Here is a 16,325-nt window from a genome sequence, read left to right as displayed (position 1 = left end):
ATGGCCGACCTGAAAAATAATCAGCAAATGGAAAAGGATTAAGTAAATTGGAGGGATACTTTGTTTTGAAGTATGAATGAAGAAAAGAATAGTACTCTACTACGGTAGGCATTACTCTTATAGAAAATGTGATAACCTCAAGTTTTGTACTTAATAATGGATATTCAAATTTTGCCTCCACAATGGTTATTTCTCTTTGCCAGAATATCTAATTATTTACACATTTTGTGATTACTGAGGAGACTACACATGCCATAGTTACCAACTTATTTATCCCTTATTAAGTGTACTGTACACGATTTTGTGATAATGTATTTTTTTAGTTCATGTTAAATTTAATTATATAAGTAAATGTACAAAATGTAATACATGGGTTTAGAACAAAGTTTAATGTTTATTATACTGTACTGTACTCTCGACGTTACGTAAACATAATACCATAAGAAACATGCGTTAAAAAGCTCAATTTCATGCATATATTATAATTTCAGTACAGGTATATTCATTATCCATTACATATAACCCCTCTGCACTGAAGATTAGCCAATAACAAATCTTCTCTTATAGACTTATTACATTCTCCAAAATAGCACAGAACTTATTGTATTAGCAAAGTTTTTTCCAATTAGTTTAGCCGAAATGCTTTTAGTAATTGCCTTGACTTTCTATTATTGGATTCTTTATAATTGTATTTAGTAACTTATAAATTGAGGGCTGGATTTAATTGTTAATTACTTTGTTTAATTCGTTTATGTTTTTTTCTCAATTTTTCTGACACGCATTGAGTTTACACCTTTTGTAATGTTTGATCATTTATGAAGTACTGAATTGTTCTTTCCTAAAAGACCTTTTTTTCAAATGCATAATTTCACATCTTTAAGAAAAAATTTTCAATTAGCATTTTCTTTAAGTTGTAATTTTCACGTTGCATGAAAGATTAAATCTTGTACTGAGGTTGAATTATTTTTTTTTTTACAGTTACTACTGAGGACTATACAAAGAAGCCAGATAATGGCGACTACTGATGGCAACACATCCTTTGCAAAGGTAGGAGGTATGCGTTCCTTTGCGGGGAAGGACCAATGAAATCTGTTACTGCTTGTCAAGAGCCATTTGTTATTTATAAAGGTAAGCAAAAATTCATGAATTAAAGTCCACAGAATCAGAATAAGAAATTTTCCTCTGGTGGTTGTGCTTCTGTATAAAGAAACCATAGATTCAGGTGTGGTACTTCATGAATACAGTACAGTATTGAGAATGAAGGTGAAATGTTCTCTCCAGTATTCATTTTCACTGTCAACCTCAACTGTGAATGATAGGTATTAATAGATTTCAAATTCAGAACTAATATACTATCTTTAGTTATTGTTTATCAGAATCAAAGTGACGGACAGTGAATGTTTGACATCTCCAAAAGGGCTTCGAGTTCATTATGGTCAGAGATTGCTGTCAGGTGCCCATGAGGTTAGGATTAAATTTCTATATGAAATCTGCATTTTGCTTCTCTCTTATCTCTATCCTTTTAAGCTCAATTGCTATCATTTTAATTGCACGTACGTCGTCTCCATGACAGTCTGATTTGAAATAAAAGAGCTCATTAGATAACGATGTAACCCTCTCACCTTTTCACTTCTTCGATGCCTCCATTTGTTCTATTTCTTTATGTTCTCATGTTCATATTTTTTTCTTTTGCTTCTCTATTAGTCTGATTAGGTCTGCAACTTATGCCAAAGAACACAGTTCTTTTCCATTAAAATGTACTGTGCTTAGTGTGCCATTACCTCTCAACCCTTCCTGGCCATTATCAGGTAACTTTGTGTACAGTACATAATGCCTCTTGCATTGTCCATGTCTCTAGCAATTCGAATTGGGTTCTACATAATTCTGTGGAAATATTCTTATAGAAATTCTTCACTATGGAAATTCATCTTTGCTTATTATCTTCACCTTGTGCAGCAATCCACAACTGGAACATCCTTAAAGCTCTTAAAGGACAAGTTTCCCAAGAAATAAATGGGATGTCTCCTCTAGGGTATGAATTTTAGACATCATTGTCCGATAGCTCCAGAAATCTGTACATTTTTGTTGTAAGTCTGACTAAAGGTTCTGAAACGCACTCTATTGTCCCTGCATTACTAATTTTCACCACTCCCACATCAATCTCAAAGTTCTGATCCTAGTAGATAAAATTCGACATTGGCTGGCATGTCGTCAGTAATTTTTTTCATCTGGAAATTATTACCGTCTCCTCTTACCACTTACAGTGCTTACCTCTCCTTATCCTGTGGCCGCGGGGGCATTAAAACAATTAGAATAGCGCCAATGTATCCCTGAGTGTCGTAAGAGGCGACTAAAAGGGACGGGATGAGGGGGCTGGGAACCCCCTCTCCTGTATTATAATCCTGTGAGACATCAAAGAGGTGGAGCTGGGTGGAGAGTGAGTGTTCCCTGCACTCTAGTTTTGGGGTGTTTGAATGTGTGTGGATGTAGTACGATAGAAAGTAAAAGATGTGATTGGAAGTATGTTTAGTAATAGAAGGATGGATATATTGGCTTTGTGTGAGACAAAGATAAAAGGGAAAAGTGAAGTGATGTTTGGTGAAATGTCTGGTAGAGTGTCTGGGATTGAAAGGGGAAGAGCAAGAGAAGGTGTGGCTTTATTGCTGAGTGAATGGATGGCAGGTAAAGTAGTGGAATGTAAGGAAATATCATCTAGGTTAATGTGGGTAAGGGTTAGGTTGGGTGGGGAATGTTGGGCTTTTGTCAGTGGGTATGGGCCAGGTTGTGAGAAAAGTGAAGAAGAGCGGAATGAGTTCTGGAATGAATTAACTAGGTTTGTAGAAGGACTGGGTAGAAGGAATATGTAGTTGTCATGGGTGACTTAAATGCTAGAGTGGGCGCTGGAGAGGTAGAAGGTGACACTGGGAAGTATGGCGTACCAGGTGAAAATGAGAGTGGTGAGAGACTGGTAGATATATGTGTTGAGCAAGAGATGGTGATAAGTTCTAGCTTTTTCAAAAAGAAAGATAAAAACAAGTATACATGGGTAAGAGTGACAAATGGAAGAGTGGTAGAAAGGGCGTTAATGGAGTATGTGTTGATAACTAAAAGAACGTTTGGAAGATTGAAAGACATGCACGTGTTTAGGGGTATGGCTAACGGTATGTCTGATCATTTTTTGGTGAAAGGAAAATTAGTTGTAGCAAAAGAGTGAGGGAATAGAGTAGGTGGATGTAAAAGGGAGCTAGTGAGGGTTGAAGAGCTAATAAAACCGGGGGCAAAAAGAAAATATCAAGAAAGGTTGAAAATGGCATATGACGAAGTGAAAGTAAGAGAAACTGGTAATTTAGAGGAGGAGTGGAAGTTAGTAAAAGAAAATTTTGTTGGGATTGCAAGTGATGTGTATGGCAAGAAGTTTGTTGGAGGCAGCATGAGGAAGGGCAGTGAATGGTGGAATGAAGGAGTGAAGGTAAAAGTGGAAGAGAAAAAGAGGGCTTTTGAAGAATGGCTGCAGAGTAATAGTGTAGAGAAATATGAAAGATAGAGAGAAAAATGTGCAAGTAAAGCTCAAGGTAAGTGAGGCAAAGAGGGCAGCTGACCTGAGGTGGGGTCAGGGATTGGGTCATTCATATAAAGAGAATAAGAAGTTTTGGAAAGAAGTGAAGAGAGTAAGGAAGGCTGGTTCAAGAATTGAAGAAACAGTGAAAGATGGAAATGGAAGGTTGTTAAAAGGAGAGGAGGCAAGGAAAAGGTGGGCGGAATATTTTGAAGGTTTACTGAATGTTGAGGATAATAGGGAGGTAGATATAATTGCTGTTGCAGGTGTTGAGGTGCCGGTGATGGGAGATGAGAATGAGATAGAGATTATAAGAGAGGAAGTGAGGAGAGCACTAGATGTAACGAGCGTAGGAAAAGAATCTGGTATGGATGGTGTGAGAGCTGAGATGTTGAAGGAAGGGGGTGTGACTGTACTTGAATGGTTGGTGAGATTGTTTAATATGTGTTTTGTGTTGTCAATGGTACCAGTAGATTGGGTTTGTGCGGGTATTGTACCACTATATAAGGGTAAGGGAGATGTGCTTGAGTGTTGTAATTCAAGGGGTATTAGTTTGTTGAGTGTAGTTGGAAAAATGTATGGTAGAGTACTGATTAATAGGATTAAGGATAAAACAGAGAATGCAATCTTAGAAGTACAGGGTGGATTTAGAAGAGGTAGGGGTTGTATGAATCAGAGTTTTACAGTTAGGCAGATATGCGAGAAATATTTAGCAAAAGGTAAGGAGGTGTATTTTGCGTTTATGGATCTGGAGAAAGCGTATGATAGAGTTGATAGGGAAGCAATGTGGAATGTGGTGAGGTTATATGGAGTTGGTGGAAGGTTGTTGCAAGCAGTGAAAGGTTTCCACAAAGGTAGTAAAGCATGCATTAGGATAGGAAATGAAGCGAGCGATTGGTTTCGGGTGAGAGTGGGGCTGAGACAGGGATGTGTGATGTCACCGTGGTTGTTTAACTTGTATGTTGATGGAGTGGTGAGAGAGGTGAATTCTCGAGTGCTTGGACGAGGATTGAAACTGGTAGACGAGAATGACCATGAATGAGAAGTAAGTCAGTTGTTGTTTGCAGATGATACTGTACTGGTTGCAGATGCAGAAGAGAAGCTTGGCCGATTAGACAGAATTTGGAAGGGTGTGTGAGAGAAGGAAATTGAGAGTTAATGTGGGTAAGAGTAAGGTTATGAGATATACGAGAAGGGAAGGTGGTGCGAGGTTGAATGTTATATTGAATGGAGAGTTACTTGAGGAGGTGGATCAATTTAAGTACTTGGGGTCTGTTGCAGCAAATGGTGGAGTGGAAGCAGATGTATGTCAAAGAGAGAATGAAGGATGCAAAGTGTTGTTGAAGTTAAGGGAGTAGTAAAAAATAGAGGGTTGGGCATGAATGTAGAGTTCTGTATGAGAAAGTGATTGTACCAACTGTGATGTATGGATCGGAGTTGTGGGGAATGAAAGTGACGGAGAGACAGAAATTGAATGTGTTTGAGATGAAGTGTCTAAGGAGTATGGCTGGTGTATCTCGAGTAGATAGGGTTAGGAACGAAGTAGTGAGGGTGAGAACGGGTGTAAGAAATGAGTTAGCAGCTAGAGTGGATATGAATGTGTTGAGGTGGTTTGGCCATGTTGATAGAATGGAAAATGGCTGTCTGCTAAAGAAGGCGATGAATGCAAGAGATGATGGGAGAAGAACAAAAGGAAGGCCAAGGTTTGAGTGGATGGATGGAGTGAAGAAAGCTCTGTGTGATAGGAGGATAGATGTGAGAGGGCTAAGAGAGCGTGCTAGAAATAGGAATGAATGGCGAGCGATTGTGACGCAGTTCTGGTAGGCCCTGCTGCTTCCTCTGGTGCCTTGGATGACCGCGGAAATAGCAGCAGTAGGGGATTAAGCGTTATGAAGCTTCATCTGTGGTGGATAACGGGGCAGGGTGGGCTGTGGCACCCTAGCAGTACCAGCTGAACTCGGTTGAGTCCCTTGTCAGGCTGGAAGGAATGTAGAGAAGAGAGGTCCCCTTTTTTTTTTATTTGTCTGATGTCGGCTACCCCCAAAATTGGGGGAAGTGCCTTGGTGTATGTATGTATAAGACTTACTAGTTGCAAGTTTGAACTTATTGAACTATTACTGCTGTATTACTGTATAAGAGCTACTTTCCAAAATTGCAGATACCTTTAATTCCTGCAGAAGACAAGCTTGATCTGGGTATACAATACTTGCAATTGCTGATCACACAAAGATGTCCTTTTATGAAGTCCTCACTGACTGAAATATTGTTCTGTGAATTATTAGTTTTCAATATTTAACTTAGCCGGTGATTATAATAGCTGCAACTCTGTTGCTCGACAGAAAAACTCTACGGAAAAATTCGCCAGCGATCGCTACACAGGTAGGGGGTGTACTCAACAGCACCATCTGTCGTTCAGATACCCATTACTCATTGTAAACAAAGAACTCAATTTTCTCTCTGTCGGGCTACCGGCAAGACTTACTAATTCGCTGTTGCTAACTGGATTTGTTTTCACAACTATTTGGTGAAGTACACTATTCTATTTTGAGCTTTCGCTATGCAGGTGTTTTATCTTCATCTTAAAACTTGAACTCGTTTTGGATAGATTTAATTATGGTGACAAAGAGAGTATGGACTTTCTTTCACTTTTAAATGGCCGACCCTTCCCTTAGACGGAAGTGTGTTTAGGCTTTTAGTAATTATCTTATCACGTTATAGATTTTCCTATATATATTTTATATCTCTCCGCCTTTATTAGGCCTCTTCGATTAACTTTCCATTTTTTATAAACATATAAAAATAAATTTTAATGCTTTGTTTATATAGACCTTTCCTGAGAGTAGGCGGTCCTAACTTGGAAACCGAAGTTAATCAACGTTGAGCCCTTTATATCGTCTTTAGCTTTTAAAGAGCTAAGGATTTAAAACTTTTTAAATGTAATTTTTTATGAAAGAATTTCTTTGATAGTCTTCGTACTGTTTTCAAGGATGAACTAACGTTTAGTTTTTTATGCTACGCAGTTGTTGATGTTCAGGACGTTCAACATGCGCTCTATCGTTACGATAGAGAGAGAGTGTATCACGGTTTCACTTTGCAGTAAGAGTAAATCGATTCTGACGTTTTGTTCATTCTTTCTTAGCTTAAATGATTTAAATTCTATTTTAAAGGAACTTTTTATTTGAAAAACCTTTCAGTTTTTTCCTTTAGTCAAATAACATGTTTTTTTTGACGATATATAATTGGGCTCTTCTCTTAGGTGCGAAATCAAGAGAGAAAGAGAGAGAGAGAGATAGAGACGGAGGGAGAGAGAGGAGAGAAAACGTTCCGTTCAAGCGGGTAACGTTGTTCTCGTGTTACTCACGTCCCTAGTCGCTGTACGGGGAGGAAGGATAAAACGTTTTTAGGTTTTTTATTCTCGTCCCCAGGCTATGTGCGGTGAGAGATTGAAAACGTAGTTATATGAACTAGTGTTTAGTCTCTTTCCCAGCCACTGATTTTTCTTTTTATCTTAAAATATGTTTTCTGTTTTTTGCTGGTATTATGAGCTTGCATTATACGACTAATTTCGCAATTACTACCTTTTAATGAAGGGTAGAATTGCGTGTTTCAGGTAGAAATAAGTGCAAAACAGAAAATCGAAGTGATAAAGTGATATGCGCAAAGTGTTACAGTGTTGCGTCCGAGGCGCAAAGTGTTACAGTGTTGCGTCCGAGGGTTCGTCTGTTCGTGCCTGTCGTTCACCTAGTCCGGGACCTCTTACAAGCTCCCAAGCCCAGGGGAGAAGTAATGTCAAACGACTTATGGGTTCGAGAGGCCTTGACCAATGAACAGACGTTTTCCCTCTATGGTATCGGGTGTATCTTACCAAGATCTCCCCTACCATAAGACGAGAGAGACGTTGTTTCTCCTCGCCATCCGTAGGCTTTTCGCATAAGAAACCTGTCACAAGGTTTCGGAGCCCTTAAGCGAAAGTCAGTCCTTTCAGGACAGGTCCAGCGTCCTGGTTACAGCCATTAGGACAGCTCTGACCCTATGCAGTCATCGGATAACTGCTCGCCGCCTAACAAAAGCGTAACACAGACTCCGAGAGTCTTTTTTTGTAGGCAAAGTGTTGCGGTCTCAGACGTTACCCTCGTCTATTACCACAACCATTTTCCTTAAGGGGTTGTATGGCAAAACATGCAGTATATGCTTGCCTCCCTTATGGAAGACTATTCTGCTGATTAGTCCGTTGAGTCTAGCCGTTTATCTCATCGATATCCTGGCTTTCAGCCAACCTAACGTTCCTTTGTGCTTACTGTTGACGTTGGCGTAGCTTAGTCACGTCAGTCAGGTTGTTTAGAACCACACTCGATGCGGTCTCGTGTGGTTTTTCAGCCGCATTTGGACGTTAGGCCACTGGCTGATGCTCCTGTTGACGTTCAAGACGTTCACTAACAATCGGAGTTGACTTGTTTTGACGCTGTGCGTCAACCTCCGCATTCTAGAGTTGTTTTGACTGCTCAGTCTAGGCAGTCAAAGCAGTCTCGAGTGGACGCTGTGCGTCCTCACGCACCTGTTGTGGTTGACAGTTCAGTTGTTGACAGTTCACAGACTGTCAAGCAGTTACATGACGTTGCGTTCTGGTCCGTTACTAATGCTCCAGTGAGAGACTCAGCTTTTATCGGACAAGGTTACTGTAGATGAGGAAGTTGCTGTTCTCCCTCCTACTGATATTCCCTTGAGGACTCTGTCAGATGGAGAGGAGCCTAAAGCTGCTTAGCCTCCTATGGACTTTAATTAAATCATGATGATTTTTTTTAAGGATCTTCGTCCGGATCTTTTTGTAACTGCTGCTCCTCGTTCGCCTAAACGTCAGAGCTTACACTAGGCCTAGCTACTTCGAAGCCGTTGTTTTTAAGCTAGTGCTCTCTCGCTCTCCTAGAGAGCGTTACGTTGGCTAGGCGACTGGTTTTTCACCAGGAGGAGTTTGGGGGATACAGCCTTTGCTTTCCCTTCTTTTAAACTGGTTTATAGAGCGAGAGTCTGATATGACACGAGAGAAGTTCTCGGCTTGGGAGTTCATGCCTCTGCCCAGATAGACTTCTCAATTCTGGTAGACTCTCCCTGGCGCCTAGCCAGGAGACGCTCCAAGTTGTTTACAGGTCAACTTCACAGCTGTTGTCGAGCCTTTGAAGTTTTGCTGTACTATTATGTCACGCATAACAAGGCTTTCAGGGATGGTAAACGGTTCCGCCTCAGTCGCTAACCCCGTCTGTTGCCACACCTGCTCCCGTAGACCCTAAATGGGCTTTGCTGCAAGACATGCAGTCCAAGCTTGCGTCCTTGATAGAGGACTTAAATGCGGAGAAGAACCTTCTGGCCAACAACCTTCCAACCGGTCGGTTGTGCGCCCTGTTGACGCTGAGGTAACCTACTCGCGTCTGCCAGTTGAGGTGGTTACTCCACCGATGCGACCCAGTGTGGGTTGCCAGCCGCACGTTGACATTAAGCGACGCTCGGAGGTGGTTTTTGACGTTCAGGACGTTCAACAACCAGCAGAGGTGACTTGTTTTGACGCAGTGCGTCAACCTCAGCAACCCGGTAGGGTGTTGACTGCACAACCCAGACGGTCTAGACATTCTCGGGTTGACGCTGTGCTTCCTCGCGCACCCATGGTTGTTGACAGTTCACAGACTGTGCAGCAGTTCCATGATATTGCGTCCGGCTCCGTCACGCATCCACCAGTGCGACCGGATTCAGCGAGCCAGACGTTGCCCACTCCGTTGCCGTTTCCTCATCAGTTTCGGATGAGGAACCCTCTGATGAGGACGTTGCTGAACAACAAGACGATCAGCCCCCAGCCCTGCTATCCATCCAGAAGATGCTGAAGAAGGAACGCTGCTCAGTCAGGCTGTGGATGAGTCTGGTAGGGACACTGTCATCCGTGGATCAATTTGTGTCACTAGGAAGACTACACCTCCGTCCTCTTCAATACCATCTAGCTTTTCACTGGAAAAAGGACAAGACGCTAGAAGCGGTCTCGATCCCGGTTTCCGAAAAGATAAAGTCTTGTCTGACTTGGTGAAAGGACAATATCAAGCTAAGAGAGGGTCTTCCCCTGGCTGTTCAGACTCCCAACCACGTTCTCTTCTCGGACGCATCGGACGTAGGCTGGGGTGCGACATTAGACGGTCGGGAAAGCTCGGGGATATGGAACTCGAGTCAAAGGACAATGCATTTCAACTGCAAGGAGCTACTGGCAGTACGTCTGGCCTGGAAAAGCTTCAGGTCTCTCCTTCAAGGCAAAGTGGTGGAGGTGAACTCGGACAACACCACGGCTTTGGCGTACATCTCCAAGCAAGGAGGGACCTACTCTCTGACGTTGTACGAGATCGCAAGGGACCTCCTCACCTGGTCAAAAGGTCTAAACATATCACTAGTAACGAGGTTCATCCAAGGCAACTTGAATGTCATGGCAGATTGTCTCAGTCGGAAGGGACAAATAATTCCAACAGAATGGACCCTCCACAAGGATGTATGCAAGAGACTTTGGGCCACCTGGGGCCAGCCAACCATAGATCTCTTCGCAACCTCGATGACCAAGAGGCTCCCAATATTTTGCTCTCCAATCCCGGACCCAGCAGCAGTTCATATAGATGCCTTTCTCCTAGATTGGTCACATCTAGATCTATATGCATTCCCTCCGTTCAAGATTGTCAACAAGGTACTGCAGAAGTTCGCCTCTCACGAAGGGACAAGGTTGACGCTAGTTGCTCCCCTCTGGCCCGCGAGAGAATGGTTCACCGAGGTACTTCGATGGCTAGTAGACGTTCCCAGAACACTTCCCCTAAGGGTGGACCTTCTACGTCAGCCACACGTAAAGAAGGTACACCAAGGCCTCCACGCTCTTCGTCTGACTGCCTTCAGACTATCGAAAGACTTTCGAGAGCTAGAGGCTTTTCGAAGGAGGCAGCCAGATCGATTGCTAGAGCAAGGAGAACATCCACCCTTAGAGTCTACCAATCGAAGTGGGAAATCTTCCGAAACTGGTGCAAGTCAGTATCCGTATCCTCGACCAGTACCTCTGTAACTCAAATAGCTGACTTCCTCTTATATCTGAGGAAAGAACGATCTCTTTCAGCTCCCACTATCAAGGGTTACAGAAGCATGTTGGAATCAGTCTTCCGTCACAGAGGCTTAGATCTTTCCAACAATAAAGATCTACAGGACCTCCTTAAGTCTTTTGAGACCACGAAGGAGCGTCGTTTGGTTACACCTGGTTGGAATTTAGACGTGGTACTAAGATTCCTTATGTCAGACAGGTTCGAGCCGCTACAATCGGCCTCCCTGAAAGATCTCACCTTAAAAGACTTTTTTCCTGGTATGCTTAGCCACAGCTAAAAGAGTCAGTGAGATTCATGCCTTCAGCAAGAACATCGGATTCTCATCTGAAACGTATATGTTCTCTACAACTTGGTTTTCTAGCCAAAAACGAGCTGCCTTCTCGACCTTGGCCAAAATCGTTCGATATTCCAAGCTTATCGTATGGTTGGAAATGAACTAGAAAGAGTCTTATGCCCTGTAAGAGCTCTTAAGTTCTATTTAAAATGAACTAAACCTTTACGAGGCCCGTCTGAAGCTTTATGGTGTTCAGTTAAGAAACCATCTTTGCCTATGTCAAAGAATGCTTTATCCTATTTTATCAGACTGTTAATACGAGAAGCTCATTCCCATCTGAATGAGGAAGACCAAGCTTTGCTGAAGGTAAGGACACACGAAGTTAGAGCTGTCGCAACTTCCGTGGCCTTTAAACAAAATAGATCTCTGCGAAGTATAATCGACGCAACCTATTGGAAAAGCAAGTCAGTGTTCGCATCTTTTTATCTTAAGGATGTCCAGTCTCTTTACGAGAACTGCTACACTCTGGGACCATTCGTAGCAACGAGTGCAGTAGTGGGTGAGGGCTCAACCACTACAATTCCCTAATTCCATAACCTTTTTAATCTTTCTCTTGAAATGTTTTTATTTTTGGGTTGTCCGGAAGGCTAAGAAGCCTTTCGCATCCTAGTTGATTTGGCGGGTGGTCAAAGTCATTTCTTGAGAAGCGCCTAGACTAGAGGTTTTGATGAGGTCCTGTTGTATGGGTTGCAACCCTTGATACTTCAGCTCCTAGGGGTCGCTCAGCATCCTAAGAGGATCGCGAGGCTCCGTAAGGAAGACGTACTTAAAAAGGCAGAGTAATTGTTCAAGTCGACTTCCTTACCAGGTACCTATTTATTTTGTTTAGTTATTTTGATAACTTCTAAAATGAAATAAAAATTCTTAGCTCATATGATGTAAACATATTTTGCTGGTCTCTACCCACCCCCCTGGGTGTGAATCAGCTATTATAATCACCGGCTAAGTTAAATATTGAAAAATGTTATTTTGATAATAAAATAAATTTTTGAATATACTTACCCGGTGATTATAAATTAAAGGACCCTCCCTTCCTCCCCAATAGAGACACAGTGGACCGAGGAGAAAATTGAGTTCTTTGTTTACAATGAGTAATGGGTATCTGAACGACAGATGGCGCTGTTGAGTACACCCCCTACCTGTGTAGCGATCGCTGGCGAATTTTTACGTAGAGTTTTTCTGTCGAGCAACAGAGTTGCAGCTATTATAATCACCGGGTAAGTATATTCAAAAATTCATTTTATTATCAAAATAACATATTTAGAATATAAAGTTAATCCATAAATCTAGGGAAATATTTTTTTGGTTCCCAATCAGAAAGTAGAATAAATTGACTGAAATTAAAACATTTTCAGTATCAAAACATGATAGCTATAAGCATTTGGGGTAACTTATCATAGATTGCCTTTTCAGTTTTCTCGTTTCTGGTATTAACAGACTCCTAGAGTTTTTTTTTTCAAGAGGTTAAATCCCCTCAGCATGAACTTGGTTTTGTTCTGTAACCGAAATACAAACCACGCTATTTAATTAGGGTATCGCTTTCGGCGTAGCTGAAATGACAAGCCATTAGATTTTTAACGAGGGTTTACTACCCCCTTGCTAGTTAAGGAGGGGGTAGGGGAGGGGTAGCTAGCTTCCCCTCCCCCCCTCACACACCGGTGAGTAGCTCACTTTGCTTTTGGCTCGAGTGATGAACAGACGTGTCTGCTCCCACCCTCGCTTATTATCAGCCTTAATCTTTTTGCTTTTTCTTTCAGTGTGTGTTTGGAAGTTGGCCTCTACCATTATGTGGAAGTGCCCTGGATTACCTGACTGCCCTTGTGGTACTTACTTGTCGGCGGTCGAAACAGACCCTCACACCTTATGTCTGTTCTGCAGGGGCCAACTGTGTGATAGAGACAAAGTATGCAGTGAGTGTAGGGAGTGGTCTACCTCCCAGTGGGAGAGGTTTTCCCGGCGCCGGAAGAAGAATTCCAAAAGGGATCTTTCTCCTTCAAGGGTTTCCTTGAAGAAAGAAAAGGACTCTTCTTCCGTAGCCCGAACCTCCTCCGAAGCTCCTGCACGAGCGGCCTCTTCCGAGAGACCGTCGAGTGGTAGCGTAGGCCGTTCTTCTGTTGACCGACCTCGGGGTTTGGGAGAGGGAGTTGCCTCCCATAGCGAGGCAGCTCTTCCTCCTCCCTCGGAGGAGGATTTATCATTTAACTCTGTTACTAATGATGATTTGTTGCAGCTTTGGGCTTCCTTGGGGCTTAAGGGCTCGCCCTCCAGGGAAGCCATGTTTGACTTAATCCAGTTGGGGGCTGCTGTCAAACAGTCGCCGGTGATAGCAGAGGTTGACCCTCTGTCTATCATCGACGTTGTTGTGGCAGGGGCCTCCGACGAGTTAGGTCAATCCCATGCCTTGGTTCCCGATGCAACTAAAGGCTTAGTTCCTCCCTCCGAACATCCTTCGAGGGAGGAGCTAAGTCCTACGGTCTCTCCTGTAGGTGATTCTCCCCCTCGGGGGAGTTCACTGACAGAGACTCCTCTTCGGAGGACTGATGATGGTCTGCCTGCCGCCCCCAGAGGACATATCCGTCGGAAGGCTCACCTTCCCCTTCGCCGTAGAGGCCTTCCTTCTCCTCACAAGGGAGTTAGGAGGCGCCTCTTCGGCTCTTCTCCGTCGCAGTCCCCCGCAGAGGATCCTCCTCGCTGTGCACCGACCGTTGCAGTTGCATCCTTGGACTTCTCTGCCGATCGTTCTCCTTTGCCTGCCAGACCTTCGGACCTGCCGTCTCCGTTCCTGGCTGCTGACGTGCGTTGGGCCCCCACGCATCCCGTTTTTCCAATGGGCACCGGTCCCTTCAGGGCATAAGGGGCTTTCTCACAATGTGAGAAAGTCCCCTAAGCGCCAGGTATCCCCTGCGCTTCAACGTTCTCCTGCACGCAAGCGCTTGCCTGCGGTGAAGCCCTCTCTACGCAGAACTTCATCCTGGGAGACAATGTCCCAGAGACCTCCTGCTGCTGAGACTTCTCTCCATCGCTCTCCTGCTCTCCATCGCTCTCCTGCTCTCCATCGCTCTCCTGCTCTCCATCGCTCTCCTGCTCTCCATCACTCTCCTGCTCTCCTCCTCGCCAGCGCTCACCTGCGCTCTCCTGCACGCCAGCGCTCTCCTGTTCGCCAGCGGTCTTCTCGCCAGCGTACAACAGTGCGCCCTCATCCTGATGCGCGCCCACGATCTCCTGCTCGCCAGCGCTCTTCACCTGCGCGCCAGTGTTTGCCTGCACGCCATCGTTCGCCTGCGCGCCCACGATCTCTGGATCTGGGCGCAAGAAGGAAGAACCAAGCTTCTCCTTCTCTTCAGCGCTCGCCTACTCGCCATAGGACCTCGCCAGCTCGTCAGCCATCGCGCGCAGACACCAGATCCTGCTGTGCGCCCTCCTGCTTGCCCACGCGCTAGGGGGAACACCCTTGCGTGTGGGCGCTCGCCTAGATCCTGCTCACCCACGCGCTCGCGAACTATCTCCTTCACGCGTGCAATCGCTTGCACCCCCGCCTGCGCTTCCTGATTCTTCAGATCACGCTTCTGCGCGCCATCAATCTCCTGAGCGCCCGCACGCTCCTTCGCCTGCGCGCCACCGCTCGCCAGCGCGCCCTCTCGCCATCTCGGAGATCCCCTACGCGTCCGCACGCACCCTTCCCTGTGCGTAGTCGCTCACCTATACGCCCTACGCGCCATCGTTCGCCTACACGCCATCGCTCGCCAACGCGCCATCGCTCGCCAACGCGCCATCGCTCGCCAACGCGCCATCGCTCGCCAACGCGCCATCGCTCGCCAACGCGCCATCGCTCTCCTGCACGCCCTGGCCATCATCCCCGCGCTCCCGCGTGCCCTCGTCATTATAGTAGGATTCTATCGCGCGATCCCCAGCACGATCGGGAGGCACAACGCGAGCTACTGCGCGAGCCAACAAGAACGAGGGCAGCCATATTCCCCCCCCCCCCCCGCAAGCGCAGACCAGCGCGCTTGCAGGAGGGAAAAAAATCGCTAGATGGGTCCAGGAACCAACCTTCCTCTTCTTCCCTTTCCTTCCAGGCAGGTCCAGCAGTTGTGTCTACTCCGAAGGATCACCCGATCCCCTTCCCTTCAGAGGGAGTCTCTGACAGCACTGCTGTCAGTAAGCAGCCATGGTTTGGATCCCTCATCAGAGCTGTCGTGCAGGCTGTCAAACCTGCCTTCGCTGAGATGGGGCTGAAAACTATAGCGGCTCCAACCCCACTGAAGAGAAAGAGAGGAGTAGAAACCGTGGTAACTTCTCCCAGGGTCAAGCTGGCCCCTCGGACATCCTTGAGGAAGGCTCCCTCTCCCCCCCAGACGTTTTCTCTCTCTCCCGTGGACAAGCATTTTCCGTCCTCAGGGGAGTCTGACGAGGTGAGATGTTCTCCCATCGCACGCTGGAGAATCGTCCCAGGTGGGAGCAGAGAAGAGCCCTCAGACGTTGTTGTTGGAGTCCTGTATTCCTCCCAGGAGGGAACCCAAGGATTCCAAGACTGTCCCCAAGTCATCCTCAAGGATCCGTCCAGAACCTACTAGACCCGCGGAGAACGTCCACGTGTCCCACCCAAGAAGAGCCTTTGGGGACGGGAGACTTCGCTGCCAGTTCACCAGGAGGGGAGCCACAAGAGTCAGAGCATGCCTTCTGGCAAGTCCTGACCCTGATAAGGCATCTCAACAGGATTCCTGATCCTGAGATTCCTCCTCGCGAGGGCAAGGACACAGTCCTGGACCGAGTCTTTGGCACCCAGAAACCCGCTAAGGCCCGTGCAGCTTTGCCCTGGTCCCAAGGGGTGAAGAGTGCCAGGGATAAGGTCGAGGGCCAGCTCTCCGAGCTCGGCTCCTCCAGCCGTTCCACGGCTAGCAACAAACTCCTCCCGCCTCCTCGCGTCCAACAGAGGAGGTACTTCGAGATCTTGGAGGAGGCTTGTTTAGCTCTTCCCCTGCACCACTCTGTGGAAGAGCTTACCAAGGGAGTCCCTCTTGAGAGACTCTCCAGCCGGCAAGTGACTTTCTCCAGGACTGAGATCATAAGCCAGGAGAAAGTCGCGAAGTGTGCCATGCAGGCTACTTCGTGGCTTGACATCTGGCCGGGATCTCTTGGCATCCTGTTGCGATCCGAAGATTTGTCTAAGGAGAGCACCAGGAAGGCCCTGCAGACCTTCCTCCTCTCGGGCAGCTGCACCATTGAGTTTCTGGCCCACCAAGTCTCGAACTTGTGGGCCAACTCAATCCTGAAACGTCGTGATGCGGTGGCAGAGAGGTTCCACGCGAAGGTCCCAGCCGTCGAGGTC

General features: G+C 45.7%; 1 long non-coding RNA gene across 3 annotated transcripts in view; it reads left to right on the top strand.

Moving 5' to 3' along the window:
* LOC137648866 (uncharacterized) overlaps positions 1 to 16,325 on the top strand; it is a 127,422-nt gene that overhangs the window by 79,002 nt on the left and 32,095 nt on the right. For all 3 annotated transcript variants that reach the window (XR_011045736.1, XR_011045737.1, XR_011045738.1), the window contains exon 2: positions 979 to 1,128. This is a non-coding gene — a long non-coding RNA (uncharacterized lncRNA). The remainder of the gene's footprint in view (positions 1 to 978; positions 1,129 to 16,325) is intronic.

This window comes from Palaemon carinicauda, chromosome 10, assembly GCF_036898095.1.
Source record: "Palaemon carinicauda isolate YSFRI2023 chromosome 10, ASM3689809v2, whole genome shotgun sequence".
Taxonomy (NCBI): Eukaryota; Metazoa; Arthropoda; class Malacostraca; order Decapoda; family Palaemonidae; genus Palaemon; species Palaemon carinicauda.
This window is presented reverse-complemented; position numbering and strand designations above follow the sequence as displayed.